Here is a 24,389-nt window from a genome sequence, read left to right as displayed (position 1 = left end):
ACGGGGGTCTGCGTATTTTCGGCTCCATAGAGGGACGAGGCAGGGATGTCCTCTGGCCCCATTATTGTTTGCACTGGCGATTGAGCCCCTGGCAATAGCATTGAGGGGTTCCAGGAAGTGGAGGGAAGTACTCAGGGGAGGAGAGGAACACCGGGTATCTCTTTACGCGGACGATTTATTGGTGTATGTGGCGGACCCGGTGGAGGGGATGCCAGAGATAATGCGGATACTTGGGGAGTTTGGAGAATTTTCAGGATATAAGTTGAACATGGGGAAAAGTGAGCTGTTTGTGGTGCATCCGGGGGAGCAGAGCAGAGAAATAGAGGACTTACCGCTGAGTAAGGTAACAAGGGACTTTCGCTACTTGGGGATCCAGATAGCCAAGAATTGGGGTACATTGCATAGGTTAAACTTAACGCGGTTGGTGGAACAGATGGAGGAGGACTTCAAGAGATGGGACATGGTATCCCTGTCACTGGCAGGGAGGGTACAAGCGGTTAAAATGGTGGTCCTCCCGAGATTCCTCTTTGTGTTTCAGTGCCTCCCGGTGGTGATCACGAAGGCTTTTTTCAAAAGGATTGAGAAGAGTATCATGAGTTTTGTGTGGGCCGGGAAGACCCCGAGAGTGAGGAAGGGATTTTTGCAGCGTAGTAGGGATAGGGGGGGGCTGGCGCTACCGAGCCTGAGTGAGTACTACTGGGCCGCCAACATCTCAATGGTATGTAAGTGGATGGGCGAAGAGGAGGGAGCGGCGTGGAAGAGATTGGAGAAGGCGTCCTGTAGGGGGACTTGCCTACAAGCCATGGTGACGGCGCCGTTGCCGTTCTCACCGAAGAAATACACCACAAGCCCGGTGGTGGTGGCTACTCTGAAAATTTGGGGGGCAATGGAGACGGCATAGGGGAAAGACGGGAGCCTCGGTGTGGTCCCCGATAAGAAATAATCATAGGTTTGCTCCGGAGAGAATGGATGGGGGATTTGGAACATGGCAAAGAGCAGGAGTAACACAATTGAGAGATCTGTTTGTAGATGGGACGTTTGCAAGTCTGGGAGCGCTGACCGAAAAATATGGGTTGCCACAAGGGAATGCATTCCGGTATATGCAACTGAGGGCTTTTACGAGGCAACAGGTGAGGGAATTCCCGCAGCTCCCGACGCAGGAGGTGCAGGACAGAGTGATCTCAAAGACATGGGTGGGGGACGGTAAGGTGTCAGACATATATAGGGAGATGAGAGACGAGGGGGAGATTATGGTAGACGAGCTGAAAGGGAAATGGGAAGAAGAGCTGGGGGAGGAGATTGAGGAGGGGCTGTGGGCTGATGCCCTCAGTAGGGTAAACTCATCGTCCTCGTGTGCCAGGCTAAGCCTGATACAATTTAAGGTGTTACACAGGGCGCATATGACTGGAACACGGCTTAGCAAACTTTTTGGAGTAGAGGATAGGCGTGCGAGATGCTCGAAAAGCCCAGCGAATCACACCCACATGTTTTGGTCATGTCCGGCACTACAGGGGTTTTGGGTAGGGGTGACAAAGGTGCTTTCAAAGGTAGTGGGGGTCCAGGTTGAACCAAGCTGGGGGTTGGCTATATTTGGGGTTGCAGAAGAGCCGGGAGTGCAGGAGGCGAGAGAGGCTGATGTTTTGGCCTTTGCGTCCCTAGTAGCCCGGCGCAGGATACTGTTGATGTGGAAGGAAGCCAAGCCCCCGGGTGTGGAGACCTGGATAAATGACATGGCAGGGTTTATAAAGCTGGAACGGATTAAGTTCGTCCTAAGGGGATCGGCTCAAGGGTTCACCAGGCGGTGGCAACCGTTCGTCGAATACCTCACAGAAAGATAGAGGGAATGGAAAAGAAGAAGACAGCAGAAGCAGCCCGGGGGGGGGAGGAACCAGAGGGATTCTCAGGGATGTTAATATATAAGTATAATATGTATAGGTTGTTGTTATAGATAATTGTATATTGGACTGTTAAAACATATTTTTGGAGAATATTTATCTGGGACAAGGCAGTTGCCATTTAGTTTTGTTTTTGTTTATATGTTATTTATTTCTTGTTTATAAAACTAGCCATTGTTATTTATATTGTTATATTACTGTGTAAAGGATACACAATATACTGTGATGGTTGGCCAAAAATTTTCAATAAAATATATTTTTTTTAAAAAAAGGATTCCTAGCCTTTGACCTGTCCTGGTAGCCACCGTATTAATATGGCTAGCCCAGTTCAGTTTCTGATCAATGGTAACCCCAAGGTTGATGATTGTGGTGGATTCAGCAATGATAATGTCATTGAATGTCAAGGGGCAGCGGTTAGATCCTCCCTTGTAAGAGATGGTCATTGCCTGGCATTTGTGTGGCATGAATGTAACTTGCCAAATGTCAGGCCAAACCTGGATATTGTCCAGGTCTTGCTGCATTTGGACATGGACAGCTTCATTATCAGAGGAGTCGCGAATGGTGCTGAACATTGTGCAGTCATCCGCAAACATCTCCAATTCTGACCTTATGATGGAAGGGAGGTCATTGATGAAGCAGCTGAATATGGTTGGGCCAGGACACTACCCTGAGGAACTCCTGCAGTGATGTCCTGGAGCTGAGATGGTGGACCTCCAACCACCACCTCCATCTTCCTTTGTGCTCGGTGTGACTCCAACCAGCAGAGCTTTTTCTCCCCCTGATTCCAATTGACTCCAGTTTAGCTAGGGCTCCTTTTCATAATCTTTATCTTTATTGTTACAAGTAGGTTTACATTAACACTGCAATGAAGTTACTGTGAAAATCCTTGATACCATACTTGGTTAAATGCTGCCTTGATGTCAAAGGCAGTCACTCTCACCTCACCTCTGGCATTCAGCTCTTTTGTCTATGTTTGAACCAAGTCTGTAATGAGGTCTGAGTGACCCTGGAGGAACCCAAACTGATCGCCGTGAGTAGGTTATTGCTGATTAAGTGCCGCTTGATAACACTGTGGACAACTCCTTCCATCACTTTACTGACTGATAGGGTGGTAATTGGCTGTGTTGGATTTGTCTTGTTTTTTGTGTATAGGACACGCCTGGGCAATTTTCCACATTAGGTGGTAATTGCCTGTATTGCAGCAGTATTGGAATAGCTTAACTAGAGGTGCGGCAGGTTCTGGAGCCCAGATCTTCACTACTATTGCCGGAATATTGTCAGGGCCTGAAGCCTTTGCAGTATCCAGTGCCTTCAGCCATTTCTTGATCACATGGAGTGAATCGTATTGGCTGAAGACTGGCATCTGTGATGCTGGGGGCCTCCGGAGGATACTGAGATGAATCATCCACTTGACACTTCTGGTTGAAGATTGTTGCAAATGCCTCAGCCTTGTCTTTTGCACATATGTGCTCAGCTCCTCAATTATTGAAGATGGGGATATTTGTGGAGCCTCCTCCTCCAGTGAGTTGTCTAATTATCCACCGCTATTCATGGCTGAATGTGGCAGGATTACAGAGCTTAGATCTGATGCATTTGTTGTGGAATTGCTTAGCTCTGTCTATTACTTGCTGCTTATGCTGTTTGGCACACAAGTAGTCCTGTGTTGTAGCTTCACCAGGTCGACACCTCATTTTTCGGTATGCCTGATGTTGCTCCTGGCATTCTCTCCTGAACTCTTCATTGAACCAGGGTTGATCCCCCTGCTTGGTGGTAATGGTCGAGTGGGGGATATGCCGGGCCATGAGGTTGCAGATTGTGGTGAATGCAATTCTGCTGCTGCTGATGGCCCACAGCGCCTCATGGATGATCGGGCTTGAGTTGGGAGTTCTGTTCAAAGCCTAACCCATTTATCTTGGTGGTAGTGCCACACAACACGATGGAAGGTATCCTCAAGTGAAGTCCGGACTTTGACTCCACAAGGAATGTGCAGTGGTCACTTCTACCGATACTGTCATGGACAGATGCACCTGCAGCAGATTGGTGAAGATTAGGTCAAGTATGTTTTTCCCGTCTTGTTGGTTCTCTCACCAACTGCGGCATTCCCAGTCTAGCAGCTATGTCCTTTAGGACCCTGCCAGCTCTGTCTGTGGTGGTATTGCCAAGCTACTCTTGGTGAAGGATATGAAAGTCCCCCACCCAGAGCATATTTTGCACCCTTGTCACCCTCAGTGCTTCTTCCAAGTACTGATTCATCAGCTGATGGTGGCGGGCAATCAGCAGGAGGTTTTCTTGCTCATGTTTAACCAGAAGCCATGAGATACCATGGAATCCAGAGTCAATGTTGAGGTCTCCTAGGGCAACTCCCTCCCAGCTGTATACCACTGTGCCACCACCTCTGCTGGGTCTGTCCTGCTGGTGAGACAGGACGTACCCAGGAATGGTGATGATGGTGTCTGAGACATTGTCTGTAAGGTATGATTCTGTGAGTATGACTATGTTAGGCTGTTACTTGACTAGTCTGTGAGACATCTCTCCAAACTCTCCCACAAGCCTCCAGATGTTAGCACGGAGGACCTTGCAGGGTTGACAGGGCTGGATTTGCTGTTGTCGTTTCCGGTGCCTGGTACGATGCCGGGTGGTCCGTCCGGCTTCATTCCTTTTTTGCGTCTTCGTAGTGGTTGAATACAGCTGCGTGGCTTGCTAGGCCATTTCAGAGGGCATTTAAGAGTCAGCCACATTGCTGTGGGTCTGGAGTCACACGTAGGCCAGGTAAGGATGGCAGATTTCCTTCCCTAAAGAGCATGAGTGAACCAGATGGGTTTTTACAACAATCAATATGTGTCAATATGGTCATCATGAGACTTTTAAATCCTGATATTTCATTGAGTTTAAATTACACCATTTGCTGTGGTGGGATCGAACCTGGGTCACCAGATATGATCCTGGTCACTGGATTACTAGTCCAGTGACAATAGCACCAAGCCACCACCCTCGCCCGTGGCGAACTCCAAAATGTTCCCTTTTCTTCTCCTACGTATTTTTAGCAGGGGCAGAGGCAGGCTGTCTGACCCCTCTGCTGACTTGATAGGTTTGCAGTTGATTACCTTTAGGTGTTGGAGCCGGTCAGGGCCATGCCAAGGACAATTGGACCTGTGGAGGAGCAGACATGGCTACATGGAGTGGAAACAGCATGCCGGGTATTGGTTGAAGGTGGAACAGCAGGTGGGGGATGGAAACGTGTTAGTGGACACTCCACTTTCTCACCATCTACTCTCTCATAGACCAACTTCATATCATTCCTACCTCCCTGCAGGAGAGCAACTTGCAACAGATCAATGACTTCTTCAAAGACAATTGATAATATATCTCTCATCCTGTTCTAAGCAGAAGAAATGTTGGCATGCAGAGCTTTCACGGTCAGGGCAAGCAGAGGTTGACTAATTTACATTTGTTGTGTGTGACCTGGTTGTCACTTTAAGGTTGCTGTACAGCCATGCATGTGTGCGTCTTAAAGATTGCAGAGAGCCTTTTTGTTCCCTGTATGGTAATTCTGGGTGTCAGCGTGCACATGCAGCTTAGAGGGAACATTGCTGATTAATGTTCTGATGAAGAGCCAAATGGATTCGAAATGTTAACTCTGTTTTCTCTCCTTACAGATATTGCCAGACCTGTTGGGTTTTTCCAGCATCCTCTGTTCTTGTTTCAGATTCCAGCATCCGCCTATGTTCCTTATTATATTGCTGATTAATGTGTCATGATTCCAGCTCCACAAAGCAGACCACTCTAATCATGGAAGACACCCTTGCAATGGGCTGCAACACCAATCCATCAGTGAATGAGAATCATACCTCCATCCTTCTCTGATATTGTTTCAGTGTGAGTGAAAGAACTGCTACTACCTCACTGGTTTGCTGCTGACCCTCTTACATTTACCTTTATATTGATGGATCCTGCAGTCAGCATCTCTGTCTAACCGATCAGAGCTTAGAGGCTGTGTATTCCGATCAATAACTCGATACACCGATTAGTAAGATTCAAATCAAAGCACATTTATTATACACAGTAATCGCTGCTCATGCATAAATTCTACGTCTAAGCTACTTCTACAACTAACAGGCCTATACTTAGCTTCGGACTGGCCCAGCAGGTCAGGGGAACAAATGGCCTTTCGTTCGGGTTCTGAGTCTGCGGGATTCGAAGTTGGTACGGATTGGTAGCTAGGAGCGCCTATCTCGTAGCGAGCGTTAACTTAAGACTTTCTGGATCTCGGCGGCAGTTGAACCGGTCACGGTCAAGGTTGGTTTGCATTGCTGAGTGACCCAGTCAAGAAGAACGATTTGAACTTGGGGGCTTAACTTTATAGTCCCCAGGGGCTTCCCGCCTTTTGGGGCGGACCCTGTACCTGGTTCCAGGTGATTGGACTTTGTTCCAATCGCTTGGTTCGATTTCTCCAGTACTGGAGCGGTTCCCTGATCGATGGGCGGTCTTGAGGTGTCCGTCAACCTCTTTTGTGTTGGTTCCTGCTGGCGCCGGGGAACCTGGCTTAGCTTTGTTTGTCCCAAATGTTGCGATTGTTCCCTGGGATCGCTCATCAGTATGTAGATGGCTGCCACATTATTATGCAGATGGCTGCTTGTATCGATGCTGTCTGGGCTTTTGCAGAGTTTAATACACAGTAAACTTGCACCTGCTGGTTTCTGCCTGTGTTGGCTGAATTTCCCTGCAGCCTTTGCTGTTCTCCATTTTAAATCGTGAGTTGGCCAACCCAGGAGCTACAACACCACTCCACAACATTTCCCAATTTCTGTTGCATTTGCCAGTCGGGGCATTGATAATGCAACAATATATGGAGCGGCCAGGTTAACCCCAACCCTAACCCTGCTGGTCATCCACTCTGACGTTCAAAATGTCCATGAGAGGACTGAGGCAGGTAATGAGGAGTGTGAAGGAGCCACCCCTCATGGGGTGTCGCTTTAACCCTACACTCTAAGGCAACATCAATGCAGAAAAGCGCTGTGTGGCATTGGCTGCCCCTGCATTGTCACAGGTGGGGTGGCCTGATGAGTTGCCCATACTGGCACATAGTTTTGAGCATGACCATCACTGGCATCTCAGTCCCATCCCCATACAAGTGAGCAACCTGCCTCCCATCTCATCCTTAATACCCCAGGGGAGGAACTGAGATTGGCTTCAATAGTCTTGCAATTTGGCTCACTTAGGTGATATTCGTTACGATTTTAATCTGTTAGAATTAATCAATGTATTGTTATGGATCAGTGAATTCATTCCTCCTGGTGAAGCCTCACATGATCTGTAGTGACGCCAGCAATGAGTGCTTGTGCGGGCTTCAGTTCTTCATCTTGGATTGTATGAACAACATCCATAACAAAACCCCTCATTGGGCTGGATTGTCCATCAGCCGATGCCGATATCGGGGTCCATGATGCGGTGGAGAATCACAAAATTGGGATTGGCGCCGGCGTCAGCTAACGCCGATCCGAACACGATGCTCCAACCCCCCCCCACTGGCACCGGAATCGAGGTTTATGACTGTGTGCCAGCGGGAGGATGGAAATGAAGTGCAAATGGATCTTAATGATGTATGCTCTGCCCTCTGTGATTCTTCGATCCCTGGGGCTGGGAATCACGTGGGCAGGAATCACTTGTGGTCTCTACCAGTGCGGCCCTGGCATGGTGGATCTTGTGGTGGGCCAAGGGGGGTAACTCCTAAGGAGAGTTTCCCCAAGAGTCCATCTGACAGCCACTCCCCCTCACAATGCACAACCTGCCCATCTCTCCTCTACCAGACTCCCTCACACACCCCCAGGGACCCCTTTAACAGGAGATTCCCAGGGACCCCGTCAATAGGGAGACCCCCCCTTGCACCACCTGAATAGAGAGACCCCCCAGGGATTCCATGAATAGGCGGACTCCCACTAACTTAATGAACCCTCCACAGGAATCCCCTTACTAGAGGGACCCCCACAGAGACCCCCTAACTAAAAGGAGTCCCCGCAGGGAACCCCTGACTAAAGTGACCCCCCTCCGGGACCTCCGGACTAAAGCGACCCCCCCTCAGGGACCCTCTGACTAAAGATGCCCACCCCCACAGACTCCCCACTCTTAGAAAAGAGGCCCCTGTCTGGAAGTTAGAGAGCAGTTCGGACAGAGGCAGTGAAAAATGTTACAGCTGTAACACTTAACTGGAAGCTTCACGTGTCTGTTCCTCGAAGGAGAACAGCTGTAAAACATTGGTGTTTATACCCCGCAGATCCATTAGCTGCAATCCATTCATAACTTTCTAGCAATGGGCTGTGATTAACAGTCTCTTTTCTGGGGAGGCAATATCGAACACATGATGTTACAAGGGCATTTATCACCTCGACCAATGTCAATTGCAGAAAGGTTTTGGTTCCACCGTCATAGTCAGGAAGAAGGTGAAAGTATTTTACAATTCATAGTAGCTTTGAGAAGTTAGCATAATACTGCGAGTTTCCCGGGTCTTCCGACACTCCAAAAATCGCCACCTCTGGACTCGGTGCCACCCTCACCTTTAACACCCTGGACATGACATCTGCAAATCCCTGCCAGAATCCCCTGAGCTTCGGGCATGCCCAAAACATGTGGACATGATTTGTGGCCCCTCCCGCACACCGCCCACACCTGTTATCTATCCAAAAAAACCTGCTCATCCGGGCCATGTCACATGTTCCCGGTGGACCACCTTGAATTGTATCAGGATGAGCCTGGCACATGATGAGGATGTATTGACTCTGCTCAAGGCATCCTCCCACAGACCCGCCTCTAAATCCTTTCCCAACTCATCTTCCCATTTATGTTTGTCTCCCCTACCTGGGTTTCCTCCCACTCCATGAGTTCTTTATAAATTTTCGATACGTTCCCCTCCCCCACCCCCGTTCTAGAAACTACCTTGCCCTGTATCCCATGTGGCGGAAGGAGCGGGAAGGTAAAAACCTGCCTTCCCACAATATCCCTTACCTGGAGCTATCGGAACCCATTCCCTCCCGGCAATTCAAACTTCACTTCCAGATCCTGCAGAGCGGGAAAGCTCCATCAATAAACAGATCCCCCAGCCTTTCAATACCCACTCTCTGCCAACTCCAAAACCCCCCATCCATTAATCCATCATCCCTGGCACAAACTGGTGATTATCAGAGATTGGAGCCCACACTGACGCTCCCTCCAATTGCCGCAATTGCCCCCAGACTCTCAGGGCCGCCACTACCACTCGGCTTATGGAGTACCGGGCCGGCAAGAACGGCAGAGGTGCCGTTACCAATGTCCCCAGGTTTGTGCCCTTACATGATGCTGCCTCCAACCGCTCTCACACCGACCCCTCCCCAACTGCCCACTTCCTAATCATGGCTATATTCGCTGCCCAGTAGTAGTTCCTAAAGTTCGGCAGTGCCAGCCCTCCCTCCCCTCGGCTCCGCTCCAGCAGCACTTTCTTTACTAGCGGGGTTTTACCCGCCCACACAAAACCCATAGATCACCTTGTTCACCCGCTTAAAAAAGACCTTTGGAATAAAAGTAGTGAGACACTGAAAAACAAACAAAAGTCTCGGGAGAACCGTCATCTTTACGATCTGTACCCTCCCCGCCAGTGACAACGGGAGCATGTCCCACCTCCGGAAGTCCTCCTTCATTTGTGCCACTAATCAGCCCAGATTGAATTTGTGTAGATGCTCCCATCTCCTTGCCACCTGAATACCCAGGTAGCGAAAACTCCCTCCCACCACCTTACACGGCAACTCCTCCAGTCTCCTCTCCTGCCCCCTCGCTTTGATCACGCAAACCTTACGAGTAAACAAATTCTTAATGGTTACTGGAACACTGCACACACAACAACAGAGTCCACCAGCAGAAACCCCAAACACAGTTTGATTTGTTAATACCACCTAATATTTCAGAGATTGTCAAAACACAACAACAAACACAGATTGCTAGGAGAGAACAAAACTATAAAAAGCGAGAATTCCATCAAGAGTAAGTGCTATCCAGAAGCTATACTACCAGCTGCGATCCTAGCAAAGACAGGCCCAATATCATACACCGTACAGACAGATGATGAAAGAGTTTGTCAATGTCTGACCCGATATGCTGAATGGCCTCCTACTGCACTGTAAATTCTATGATTCTATGCTGATCAACTACTAGTTTCACAAAATGAAATCTCAGAAACTTCTCAAGACGCGTTTCCCTTGGAAAATGTAGACAGCGATACTTTGGAACAAAGGCCAGATACAGAGATATGTTCATACTTTGTTTCTGAGGACTGGATTGGATTGGTTTATTGTCACGTGTACCGAGGTACAGTGAAAAGTATTGTTCTCTGTGTAGCTCAGATAGATCATTCCGGACATGAAAAGAAAATACACAATAGGACAAACATAAAATACACAATGTAAATACATAACCACAGGCATCGAGTGAAGCATACAGGGATATAATGTAACAGAGATACAGCCCTGCTGGTGAAGGGTCATGTGATCTGTAGTGACATCTGCAGTGAGTGTTTGTGTGGACTTCAGTTCTCCATCTTAGATTGCATGAACAACATTCCTTTTAGAGTACCCAATTATCTTTTTCCAATTAAGGGACAATTTAACATGGCCAATCTACCTAACCTGCACATATTTGGGTCATGGGTGTGAGAATATGCAAACTCCACACTGACAGTGACCCAGGGCTCGGATCGAATCCGGGTCCTCAGTGCCGTAGGCAGCAGTGCTAATCACTGCGCTACCGACCTGCCCTGCATGAGCAACATTCCTAATAAAACCTCTCATCATGTTTGCAAGAATCCAGAGTGTGGGCTCTGTTGAGTGTTGGGTGTGCTGATGCACAAATGATCCAACACGGCTGTAGATGGCATAACTCTGTTTTATTGTCTAAACAATAGTAACAACTAACTGCTGGCTTGGGTACGTGCTTCACCAGCTAACCTGTGGACCCAGCCCTATCACTATCTTAGTGAGGCACTCAGCACATGGTCTATGTCTGAGTGGCGCGCTGTGAGCTCTGTGCTCTGAGCTATCTCCTGGTAGAATGAGCGGGAACTGTGGTGTTCCCTGTTTTATAGTGCGTGTGCTCTCACTGGTGATTGGCTGCGATGTTATGTGTGTGCTGGTTGGTCCAACTACCTGTCCATCAGTGTGTGCGGTTGCACCATGATATGCTGATGTGGATATCATGACATCCCCCCCCTTTAACAAGGATATGTGCCTACATGCTAATAAATAGAAATATGTACTGAGTGCATCTGAGTATGTGTGTGCAATATTTACAACATGTACATGAGGCTGAACTATATACAGAGGAAGGTGTCTGATGCATTCTCCCTGTCTGTGGCTTCTAGGAAGAGCTGGAAGCGCTGTTTAAACAGCTTCCAGTTGACGCCAAGATTTCCAGCGATTCGGAGCGGCTGCGGTGGGCTGATGTTTTCCATGGAGCAGGATGGCGGATTTCTGAAAGGGCACAGGTAGGTCTCACAGTCGCTGGTTAGCTTCCACTACTGGTATCATGTCGTGTTGGGTGTTCTGATGCACAAATGATCCAACACGGCTGTAGATGGTACAACTCTTTTTTATTGTCTAAACAATAGTAACAACTAACTGCTGGCTTGGGTACGTGCTTCACCAGCTAACCTGTGGACCCAGCCCTATCACTATCTTAGTGAGGCACTCAGCACATGGTCTATGTCTGCGTGGCGCGCTGTGAGCTCTGTGCTCTGAGCTATCTCCTGGTAGAATGAGCGGGAACTGTGGTGTTCCCTGTTTTATAGTGCGAATACTCTCACTGGTGATTGGCTGCGATGTTATGTGTGTGCTGGTTGGTCCAACTATCTGTCCATCAGTGTGTGTGTGATTGCACCATGATATGCTGATGTGGATATCATGACAGGCACCTCCATACCTTTTCTCTTTCCAGCAAACTCAACGATCTAGCAATTGTAATGAGGATAATTATGATTGCACCAGAACATATGTGATTGTAACGATTAATGGGCACACAAATGACAAGGTGGAGAGAGATGCAAATATGTGTGTCACGTAGTGTGACATTTCGAGGTGTACCTTCCAGGCAATGTAGAGAGCAGTGGAACCTCCATTGCATTTGCAAGTTTGCCTCCTGGATTCACCCGCCTCCATGGAATGCTGAGGGCGTGAACTATTTCTCTTGCAGGATGAAAGGCAATCAGGAGAAACACATAAATCAGGGTGGACTGGTACTCTGGAAGTCCTTGCAAGGCTGGGTTACTCTGCCGAACTACTTTCTCCTTCTATTTTCCTCCTCATCGAAGAAAATATGCCACTTTTCTGCTTTTGTGTTATTGAAGTTCACATCAGCCTGGAGGGCTATGTTATGAAGAGTGCAACAAACCAGCACAACCTGAGATACTCTTCATGGAGCGTATTGGAGGGCAACCCATGACCAGTTAAGGCACTGGAATCACATCCTGAGCAATTAAATAGCTTGCTCAACGGTGGCACTTGGGCTGAGATGCCAGTGGTTATCACACACCGTGTATTCAGGAAAGACTTGGGTATAGATACCATTCTTCAATGATGAGCCCTTGTCCCGTGCAAACATTCACGTAGCCTCTGCATTGGTATGAACAATGCAATTGCAGCTCTTGTGATTACTGAAGGATAAAGATTCCATGGCAGCTGTCTGGATGCTTTACACATACTTGCAGGAAAAACACTTTTGGTGGTCTCAATTGAGTGAGGGGTTCCCCATTGCGATGTCATCTCCTAATCAGAGACATAATAATGGTTCTTTGTGGTCCCATGCCTGCAATCCAAAATAGCTTTTTGCCCTTTAATACGCTGGTATGTGCCTCATTTACAAACTAATGTGCTAAACTGCTGTGTTCATGTGGCTTGCTGGCATTAAGGTCTTTTCAAAAATGACTGGGAGCTGGGACCCAATTGGAGGGACAGCGTACTACTCAGGAATCTGATTATGCACTCTCCTCACCTCAAGTCCCACCTCCTCCAAAAATTCAAAAATCCTTCCTAGTCTAACGGCACATATTTCCTGCTCATCACATTTCTTTGGTTTTTAACATTTCAGGCATCCTATATGTCTACGTGTAAATTTCTGGGTCATATAAGAACATAACAACATAAGAACTAGGTGTAGGAGTAGGCAATTTAGCTCTCAAGCCTGCTCTGCCATTCAACACGATCATGGCTGATCTCCTCTTGGCCTCATCTTCACTCTCCTGCCTGTTTTCCATAACCCTTCAACCCATTACTAAGTAAAAATCAGTCTACCTCCTTTTTAAAGTTTACTTAGTGTCCCGACATCCACTGCACAACCCATTCAGGGAAGTAATTTCTCCTCATCTCCTTTTTAAATCTGTTACTCCTTATCCTAAAACTCTAGCCTCTCATACGAGATTGCCCCACAAGAGGTAGCATCCGCTCTACGTCGACTTTGTAAATCCTCTTTCGCATCTTATGTACTCAATTGGATCTGCTTTCATTCTTCTAAACTTGAGAGAATCTAAGCCTGAACTGCTCAATCTCTCTACTTAAGATGTGGAGATGCCAGTGTTGGACTGGGGTGAGCACAGTAAGAAGTCTTACAACACCAGGTTAAAGTCCAACAGGTTTGTTTCGATGTCATTAGCTTTCGGTGCACTGCTCCTTCCTCAGGTGAATGAAGAGGTATGTTCTCTACTTAAGACAAGCCCTTCATCTCTGGATTCAATCTCGTGAACATCCTCTGAACTGCCTTCAATGCAACTACATCCCTCCTCAAATAAGGGGACCAAAACTGTACACAGTATTCCAGGTGCTGTCTCACCAATGCCGTGTACAGTTGCAGCAACACTTCCTTACTTTTATATCTATTCCTTTAGCTATAAATGCCAAAATTTGATTTGCCTTCCTAATTAGCTGCTGTACTTGCATGCTAGTTTTCAGCAATTGATGGGTGGCACGGAAGCACAGTGGTTAGCACGGTTGCTTCACAGCACCTGGGACCTGGGTTCGATTCCCGGCTTGAGTCACTGTCTCTGCGGAGTCTGCACGTTCTCCCCGTGTCTGCGTGGGTTTTCTCCGGGTGCTCCGGTTTCCTCCCACAGTCCAAAGATGTGCAGGTTAGGTGGATTGGCCGTTCTCAATTACCCTTAGTGTCCAAAAAGGTTAGGTGGAGGTGTGGGCTTAAGTAGGGTGCTCGTAGGATGCTCTTTCCAAGGGCTGGTGGAGACTTGATGAGCCGAATGGCCTCCTTCCGCACAGTATATTCTATGATAATTTTATGATTCATACATGAGGACACCCAGATCCCTCTGCATCAAAGCACTATAAAGTTTTGTTCCATTTAGATAAGAAGTTGCCCACCATTTTTCTGACAAAAATGGATAACCTCACTCTTATCCACATTAAACTTCATCTGCCAAATGTTGGCCCATTCACCTTCCCAATCTTATATCTTTTCTAGTGAGTACGCAAAGAACAAGTATCAGGGAGGCACAGTTGCACAGCGGTTAGCATTTATTGCTTCACAGCGCCAGGGTCCCAGGTTTGATTCTTGGCTTGGGTCACTGTCTGTGCGGAGTCTGCACGTTGCACGTTCTCCCCGTGTCTGCATGGGTTTCCTCCGGGTGCTCTAGTTTCCTCCCACAAGCCCCCAAAGACATGCTATTAGGTGAATTGGACATTCTGAATTTCCCTCTGTGTGCCCGAACAGGCGCTGGAATGTGGTGACTAGGGGCTTTTCACAGTAACTTTGTTATAGTGTTAATGTAAGCCTACTTGTGACAATAAAGATTATTATTAACTAATTGTAAATTTCTTATTTTCTCATTTCAACTTACTCTCCTGCCTATTTTATTGTCATCTGCAAATTTGGTTATAGTACCTTCTATCCCTGCATCCAAGTTATTAATAAATATTGTAAATAGTTTGGGCCTGAGAACCAAACCCTGTGTTACCCCACTAGTTACATCTTGCCAACTAGAAATAGACCCATTTGTCCCGACTCTCTGCTTTCTGCTGGTTGGCCAATCCTCTATCCAAGCCGATAAATTATCCCTGCTCCCATGTGATCTTACCTTGTATATAAACCTTTTCTGTTGCACATTATCAAGTGCCTTCTGGAAGTCCAGATACACCACATCGACAGGATCCCCATTATCTACTTGGCTTGTTACATCTTCAAAGGTGTTCATGTGATTCTTAAAGAGAATCAAACAGAAATCTATAACAATCAGCAGTGAGCTTAATCTCGTAACTAAAGAAAACGGTAACTCAGCCAATCAAATGGCTCAAAAAATATTTTTCCAACATTCTTTTCTTCAACTAATCCACTGCACATGGATAAAAAATGTTGAAAGTAATAATTATAATCAAGACATTCAAAAAACATGTTTCATAATAATGTGACTAAGCTTTATTTTATTATTTTGCTTTGATGTCTTCCAGCATCTTAATTAATGTTTTACTCAAAGGCCTCAGCCTAAGATTGGAGTTAATATTCTTCCAGATCTATTGCACTGGAAGCTGAAGAGAGAGAGAACAATTATCCCTCTGCTGGCAATTCTCAAGGTGCTGCAGTCTAATCACATATAGTGTGACAGGGACAGCACGGTAGCACAGTGGTTAGCACAGTTGCTTCACAGTTCCAGGATCCCAGGTTCAATTCCCAACTTGAGTCACAGTCTGTGCGGAGTCTGCACGCTCTTCCCATGTTTTGCGTGGGTTTCCTTAGGGTGCTCTGAATTCCTCCCACAGTCCAAAGATGTGCAGGTTAGGTGGATTGGCTGTGCTAAATTGCCCTTAGTGTCCAAAAAAAAGGTTAGGCTGTTTTACGTGCATAGGGTGGAAGTGTGGGGATAGGGTGGAGGTGTGGGCTTGGGTAGGGTGCTCTTTCCAAGGCCCGGTGCAGACTCAATGGGATGAATGGCCTCCTTCTGCGCTGTAAATACCATGATCTATGAGTGTGGAGGATCTCTTAGCATGCATCTGTATGATTGTCAGCGATGCATCCGGAACTGTGCACGTACGTATGCTTTAACAGTACTTCGTGTATTTGTTTTTACAAATGATTTTAAATTGTAAATGTTTAAAGTTTTGAGGCATGGGTTAACAATAAAATAATTTCCAAGTGCTTGTTTGTTACTTGGAACGTGAATAACAGAATGAAGGGAAGAGATCATCAAGCCACTTATCCTTAAAGTTACATTAAGTATTCAAAAAACATTCATGACATGAAGATTTCTGTAACTGTGGTCTAGGCATCACTGAGTGACATTTGATGTTACTGTTCAGCAGCAATGGGCACCATTAACACTGGTTATTTATGTTGCAGGAGCCAATCGAAAAACAATTTCTTAAAAATCTCTGAGCAGAAACCCGTGCAAGCTTCTTTCCAAATTATTTCATTGGAGATATGCACTTCTTTCTGATTGTACACCCATTACTCACCCTTACAGTAATTAATTCACTGAATAAATATGAGCAATGCCAGTCATAATTCTACATTACAATTAAAATGGCATAGTTTCTGTATATCCCTGATATATTAAGCATTATGTTTTAGATGTTACACTTCCTCATGTCCACACATCTGCCTTGACTTTAGAAGTTATGAGATAACAACACAGATCTTACACAGAAAGTTCTAATTGCCACAGTATACAGGAATGAAAATTGCCAATCATGAAACGCAAAGAAATGTAAATACCAAAAGCACATTCAACAAAGAACAAGTACAAAGAAATATGGCTGCTGATGGGTGAGGAGCTTTGGGATGCTGCTTACTTTCAACGTGAATATATGGAACTGACTTGAAAGATCCACTCATCCTCTTAATCTGTGATTTTCACATTAGTTTGCATAAAAGAGGAGGCGGACTAACCAAATTATTTAAAATATTTTAAAAATAACTTGGTCCACAATCTGTTTCTTCAGATTTCAAGTATATGCGAATTTTTAAAAATGTATGCAGCAAACATGCATCATTGTTAATAATTTGCATAAAATATATGATAAATTCCAAATGAAATTGCCCAACTTCAGTTGAAAATGCCTTCACTAACTTTGGTCTTGAAGCCTACCCTCTCTTGGCAGCCTGGGACTTGAGTTTGGCTTCAAGGCTGTGTCTGTATTCCTGGTGTAGCCGCTTTCTGAGAGATCGTTAAGGCCCTAACTAGTGGATGGCATGGTGGTGCAGTGGCTAGCACTGCTGCCTCACGCTGCTGAGGGCCCGGGTTCGATCCCGGCCCCAGATCACTGTCTGTGTGGAGTTTGCACATTCCCCCCCATGTCTGCGTGGGTCTCACCCCCACAACCCGAAGGCGTGCCTAGTAGGTGAATTGGCCACGCTAAATTGCCCCTTAATTAGAAAAAAAAAGGATTAGGTACTCTAAATTTATAACAAAATAAAAGACCTGAACAAGTGCCGGAAATTTGTATTGCGCTTTAATTCTGGTGCCTGTGCCAGAATTAAGCTCTGTCCCAGTGAAGGTTAACAATATTAAACACTAACTCTGTTTCTCTCTATAGATTCTACCTGACCTATTGAGCTCAGCATCTTGTTTGATTTGAGCCCAATGGTGCCTTCCAGCGCTGACTCCATTGATATGTGTGTGCTCAGTGGAAAGGGACAGGGGTAACTGGTGCCTGCACCACGATGGACATGTCTCCATTGCTCACTGTCTCATCAAGCCAGAAAAGGTGACCCTACCTACATTTTAGATGACAGCCCACACCCCCGCCAAGCCATATGAAACCTCCTTCTGTGCCCTATGTAATTTACAATCAAAATGACCCAGTCTGTAGGACCTGAATTTCTGCCTTCCCATGATGTAGTCCCCGATTTCTCTTTCATGTTGAATCTGCCTGATTGTATTATGTTAGAAAATAGCATCTTATTGTGGGTTATTTTGTTGAGTTTTTTATTTGAAGCCCTGTTGGTTTGTTTTGATTTGTGATTATGTTTGTTGCGTGAGTATATAAAAGCCTCAATAAAATATTTTTCCAAAAAAAAAGAAAATGTAATCTTTTGAGATTTTACCTTGTTACAAGTTAGAGTTTTCTTGTTGTTAACACGTCTTTCATCCAGCCCCGGGTCATTGTCTGTGTGGAGTTTGCACATTCTCCCCGTGTCTGCATGGATTTCACCCCCACAACCCAAAGATGTGCAGGTTAGGTGGATTGGCCTTGCTAAATTGCCCCTAATTGAGAAAAAAAAAAATTGGGTACTTTGAATTTTAAAAAACACATCCTTCATCTTCTCAAAATTAGTCCTGAATAGACAAACGTATCTACTTGTTCCAATGAGACATCATCCGCTGCAATCTTCACTCTAGTTTCTTCAAAGGTATTCCTTACAACTAGCATTGTATATGGCTTTCTGGTGTTCATACTCAATCCATATTCAAAACTTATAGGGTGAAATCTAATGGTCACCCCGTGCCCGACCCTGGACGTGATGCGGCCGGTAAATCAAGCGAGCGGCTGCTCGGGTGATTTACGCAGCTCGCCACACCCCGCGAGATCTAACGGAATCTCGCGAAACATCGCTATCTGGATCCTGTCCACAATGGGCAGGTGCTAAATTTGCATCTCGAAGTGTGCAGTTAGGCACACTTGAATATGCACACGTCGGATCTAATCAGCACCTGAGATCGAATCCCCTCACCGAGGAGACACCAGCCACGTACTGTTTAGCACAAATGGACGGAATGGTACTTGGGGTTGTCCTAGGCGAATGGAGGTCCACAGGTGGTTGGCCTCTGGGCAGGGTGGCATCCTGGCACTGCTGCTGCCACCCGTGCATCTTGGCACTGCCAGTTTGGTACCCTGGCATTGCCACTTGGGCATCCTAGCGGTGCCTCCCAGTTGCCAGCCTGGCACTACCAGAGTGCACTGCCAAAATGCCACCTTGGCACTGTCAGCCTGCCATTTTGGCAGTGGTGGTGCCCTGTCCTTATGAAGTAGGGGACTTGATAACCCCCCAACAGGCAAGTTGGGGCATTGGGGGGGGGGTGTCCAGAGGTTGGGTTGAGGAATTGAGAGATCAGGTTGGTGATTGATCCCTTCCTGCACTGGCGAGTGAAGATCCTCAGTGCAGGACATGAAGGTATGTGGGGCCTTCCCCGGCGAGGCCCGAAAAATAACAGTCTCGTTTGATAGTGGGGTCAGAGCACCTGGAAACACCCGCAAAACCCATCCACAATGGAACTCTTTTTTTTTCATTAAATCGTGCCCATAATCGTGACCTACAACATTTCTGGGACCTCCTGTGATGTGCAAGCACCCTATGTTGTCAGGGTACTACACTTTTGTTCTTTTATTGCCTCCAAGTTTTACCCTGGAAGTACATCTAATTCTTTGAATATTTGTTCTGTATAAGGATTGGATAATTTGTCCCTTCACTTGAAATATATCTGATTGACCATCTTCTAGCCTGAAGCTCACTATTTTGTCCCAACAGCAGCCCTAGATAAATCTCATCGGTTGGATTCTCCGTCCCTGAGACCAAGTGTTGACACCGGCGCAGGATTCGTGAACGTGCCTGACAACAAAACTGGCCCGGGACCTGGACCGATTCTGTGATCGTTGAGATGCTAGCACTGGTGCCACATGGAACACAACTGATTCCAATGGGAAATGGTGCGGGATCCATCGGGTCCATGATTGACACCCGGGAGGCTGACAAGCTGCAGTTGTCTATACACACTTCACTCCCCACATACACCATCTCAGCCAACAAGATGGCACTGGTTGCACTGGAGCATATCCATTCCACTGATGGGTCGGCTGGGGTCAGAAGGCACCTAGAGGGGTGCGTGGGGTGTCATTCATATGACCTGTGGCCCTATGTCCACAGGGGCAATAAGCGGTGTGCGCAGCTGCATGGCTGCCTTGCAGGCTGCGGCAATGGTGTTCCGTGCCCGTCCACCCCGACTCCACAGCCGACCTCCTGGCCACCCCTGCTACTCCCCCGACCCTAGCAGAAGCCCCCCGATCAGCAGCACAACTGTCAGCAAACTATGGCGATTTTGGACACTTTCCATACCCCTCTCTCTCCCCCAGCAGCACCGGCGCCTATTTCACGACATTTAAAAGCACAGTGTTACTTTTCTTTCCACTTTCTATCATAATTGCTAATATCTCATTTGTAATCCACTCCTTGGCTCTTTCTCTTTTCCATTTTTGGTAACATTTCCTTTGCAGCATCCTGTGTACTCTCTTTCATGTTTTCCGTTAGTTTTCTATTTCTAGTTCTGAGACCTCTGCTTGTGCCTTTTCTTCAGCCCTGAGACACTTATATTTGTTTTTACTTTAAGTCTGAATGTCATTTTGATGTTCTCGTTCTTCAACATGTCAAGGTTTAAATATTTCACATCTTTTTCTTTTTTGATATTTCCAGTGTCGCCTTAATTTTTGCCACAAGAAGCCCACCTGTATTTACACTAGCTGAAATTCTACAGAGATGAGTCAGCACTGCTTGCCGGAGAAACCAGTTCAGACCAGTTACCTAACCAGTGAGGAGGGAGCTTGTTTATCCCTCATTGCGTCTGAAAGAAACTTAAACTTAGCAGTAAACTGTAGTTACATACTAAATGCAGACAAGACTAGCTCTTAGAAAGCGCTTAAAATTAACCCTTAAAATTCCCTCACTCGCCAAATTCCCAAACTCACACTCTGGCTAGCGGCACTCAGTGACGTGTTGCTCACTTTGTGCTTGCTCACTTGGTCATTGTTATGGGCCTGGGTTTAGAAAACTCCGAAGTAGAAGGGTGGCATATGGCGCAGTGGTTAGCACTGGGACTGCAGCACTGAGGACCCGGGTTCGAATCCCAGCCCTGGGTCACTGTCTGTGTGGAGTTTGCACATTCTCCCCATGTCTGCGTGGGTTTCACCCCCACAACCCAAAGATGTGCAGGTTCGGTGGATTGGTCATGTTAAATTGCCCCTTAATTAGAAAAAAAATAATTGGATACTCTAAATTTAAAAAATAGGAAAACTCCAAAGTATATCATGGATTTCACCTGACCTACAACTGTTTATTTATTTTGGTTACGATGAGCACAAGGGCCTACCTTTCAGGTGTTATTCAACAGAGGCCTTAAGCACTTTCAATCAAAATCAAGCTTTATTTTACAAATTTAGTTAACATTTTTATAAACACACACAGTAAGCATTTTTATCAGCTACAAACATAAATACCTCACACAGTTACAGTACTCTATGTATTACCCGTAATAAATTTCCCCGTTTAACTGTTCCAATTTAATAACAAGATCCCATAAACCAGTACCCACTTTTCAAAGGTGTGGGCCAGCCCACAGCGCTCAAGACTTGGTATGGATGCTCCTGTTTCCTTTCCAAAATAGCAGGTTTGAATTCCTTCCAGAAAGCAATTATTTCTTTTCAAGTTATCAAGCAGTCTGGAAACAGCTCTTAAAATGTAGATAGAGGGACATTTGTTTTTCAACTTGTGCAGGTCACTCAAAACGAAAGTAAAACCAACTCCCAGTGCCACAGCCCAGCTCCACTCACATAATAACATCACTGAAGCCATGTGATAAGACAAAAACATTTCTGAAAGGGATACTCCCATGACAGTCATTTACACAGATTGGGAATAAATTTTGCTGATACTCTCAGAGGCTTGTCAATAACTGTCCATTTCAGCGGGTTGGTGCTCTGGATTGTCACTACTGAACTTTCCATTGTTTCAAAGCGGCAGACCTTATATAAATAAGCAGATTCAATGGCCGTACATCAGTGATCAGCTGACAGCTACTGCATTGCATTGCCATGAAATAGGTGGAATGGGTGGCACGGTAGGCAATGTTTAGCACAGTTGCTTCACAGCTCCAGGGGCCCAGGATCAATTCCCGGCTTGGGTCACTGTCTGTGCAGAGTCTGCAAATTCTCCCCATGTCTCTGTGGGTTTCCTCCTGGTGCTCCGGTTTCCTCCCACAGTCCACAGATGTGCCGGTTAGGTGGATTGGCCATTCTAAATTGCCCTTAGGTTAGGTAGGGTTACTGGGCTACGGGGAAAGGGTGGAGGTGTGGCCTTAAGTGGGGTGCTCTTTCGCCGGTGCAGACTTGATGGGCTGAATGACCTCCTTCTGCACTGTTGATTCTATGATTTTATCTCATGATGTTTATTAATTAACATTCTAAAACATAAAGGTAAACAATTTTGTTCCCAGTTGCTGGCCTTCTTGAGACAAAATTCTAGGATTGCTGAGATATAATGGGTTAAAAATTCAGTAGTGACAATACAGGAAAAGACCAAAACACCATAACTGCCAAAGGCTCTAAGCCGAGATGGTCAACTGCACAGTGAATAGTCTCATTGAGGCAAGAGGTTAGGCAGGCTCTTTCTGTGGTTCAAGTGTTTGCGGCTTGGTAAGATAACAGCAGATTACTGTGGATGCTGGTATCTGAAACAAAAACAGAAAATACTGGACAATCTCAGCAGGTCTGACAGCATCTGTGGTGAGAGAAGGGTGCTAAGTTTTGAGTCTGGATGACTTTGTTATTTTTTTGCGATTGTCCAGTATATTCTGTTTTTGTTGTTGGTAATATAATGCCTGACCGATATGTGTCTTCTCTACTCCAGGCCACTGATGATGACTGATATGTTGACATTTCTTACCAATGGAAAGTGTCAAGATATCCAGGTGAACAGCATAGCACATACATACATACTGATGGACAGATCAACGGACGAATCAACACACACACAACACGACAGCCAATCACAGGCAAGAGCATACACAGTACAAAACAGGGAACACGACACTTCCTGGGCACTCGAGGACGAAACAGCTCAGGGCACAGAGCTCATAGCAAGCCACTCAGACATCCACCATGTGCTGAGTGCCACTACAAGATAGAATTAGGAGTTGGTCCACAGATTCAATGGTTATGATCGAACCTCAGTAAACAGTATACAACTGTAAATAGATGTTTGAAATAAAACTGAGTTGTACCATTCGCAACCGTGTTGTTTCGTCTGTGTATCAGAGTACCCAACACATCATAGTACCAGGAGTAACTGTGGTACCTACCTACAAATCCTCCGGAATCTGCCATCCTGCGCCATGGACACCATCAACACACCTCAGCCGCTGCAAGTCGCTGGAAACCTCGTCGTTAATAGGAAGCTGTTCAAACAGCGCTTCCAGTTCTTTCTGGAAGCCAATGAAAAGGAGAGCGCCTCGGACACCAGAAATATCGCAATCCTCCTCACCACGGCAGGTCAACACGCCATCCATGTCTACAACTCCCTGGTGTTCGCGGAAGGTGAAGACAAAACCAAATACAAGACGGTCCTTCTCAAGCTCGACCAACACTTCAACGTCGAGGTCAACGAGAGATTCGAGAGGTATCTCTTCCAGCAGCGCCTGCAAGGTAAGGATGAGCCCTTTCAGTCATCCCTTACGCATCTCCGTATCCTTGTGCAGTCCTGCGGGTACGACACCACCTCCGATTCCATGATTCGGGACCAGATCATTTTTGGGGTCAGCTCGGGCACCCTCCGCCAGCAGCTCTTAAAAATAAAAGGCCTCACCTTAGCCTCCGCAATCGAAGCCTGTGTCCTGCACGAAAACGCGACTAGCCGCTATACCCAATTTCAGGCGGCCGAATCGGCGCGGCAGGGGTCCTAAGCGGACGGATAGGCGAGGCAGGCGTCCTACGAGGCCGAACGGGTCCAAGCGATCGAGTTCCTCCCGGCCCGCAGCCCGGACGAGGGCAGCCATTTCGCGCGTTTTTCGAGGCCTCCCGCACTTGTGCGTGCCAAAAACAATGGCAACACTGAGGAGCGTGATGCGCAGGCGCGCTCGACGCAAGACCAAACTGCGCATGCGCGGTGGCGCAACGAACACGATGACGTCACAACGTGCGGCAACTGTGGAGCCACATATTTAAAGCGGCAATGTCCTGCAAGAACCCGACAATGCCTCCGCTGTGTCAAGGTGGGCCACTACACTGCCTGCTGTCGAGCAGCTCAACCTGTCAATGTTGCACAATTCCGACAACCTCGCAGGGACGTGCGGACCATTCAACGTCCTTACTACGAGTCGTGCCCAGACGATATCCAGACCAGTAACACAGACGACCGGGACGCCTTCCATGTTGCGGTCATTGATGGGAACCGGATGTCTCCAGCCAGGACCCACCAGCCGATGCCAGTGAACAGTGTCAATCCGGGTGATGAATGGTGTGCCACCCTAACGGTCAACCGATCACCGATAATATTCCGTCTGGACACTGGCGCCTCCACCAACCTCATAGCATGGTCAGCCTTCTACGCCATGAAGGTCAGACCACCAATTTGGCCATCCCGTTGCAAGATGGTCGACTACAACGGGAACGTTATCCCGGCTATGGGATCCTGCCAGCTCCAGGTGACACACAACACACATACGGCCACACTCTCATTCTAGATAGTCGGATCATCGAAGGACTCCCTGTTAGGTGCACAGGC

General features: G+C 46.8%; 1 long non-coding RNA gene across 1 annotated transcript in view; it reads left to right on the top strand.

The window, feature by feature from the left end:
• The window catches only part of LOC140425253 (uncharacterized), a 38,146-nt gene extending 20,250 nt beyond the window's left edge, over nucleotides 1-17,896 (top strand). The window contains exons 2-3 of the long non-coding RNA XR_011947800.1: nucleotides 11,275-11,397; nucleotides 17,438-17,896. This is a non-coding gene — a long non-coding RNA (uncharacterized lncRNA). The remainder of the gene's footprint in view (nucleotides 1-11,274; nucleotides 11,398-17,437) is intronic.
• The last annotated feature ends 6,493 nt before the right edge of the window (nucleotides 17,897-24,389 follow it).

The sequence above is a fragment of the Scyliorhinus torazame genome, chromosome 6 (genome assembly GCF_047496885.1).
Source record: "Scyliorhinus torazame isolate Kashiwa2021f chromosome 6, sScyTor2.1, whole genome shotgun sequence".
Taxonomy (NCBI): Eukaryota; Metazoa; Chordata; class Chondrichthyes; order Carcharhiniformes; family Scyliorhinidae; genus Scyliorhinus; species Scyliorhinus torazame.
The sequence above is the reverse complement of the archived record's forward strand: the minus strand, read 5'-3'. Positions and strand labels throughout refer to the sequence as shown.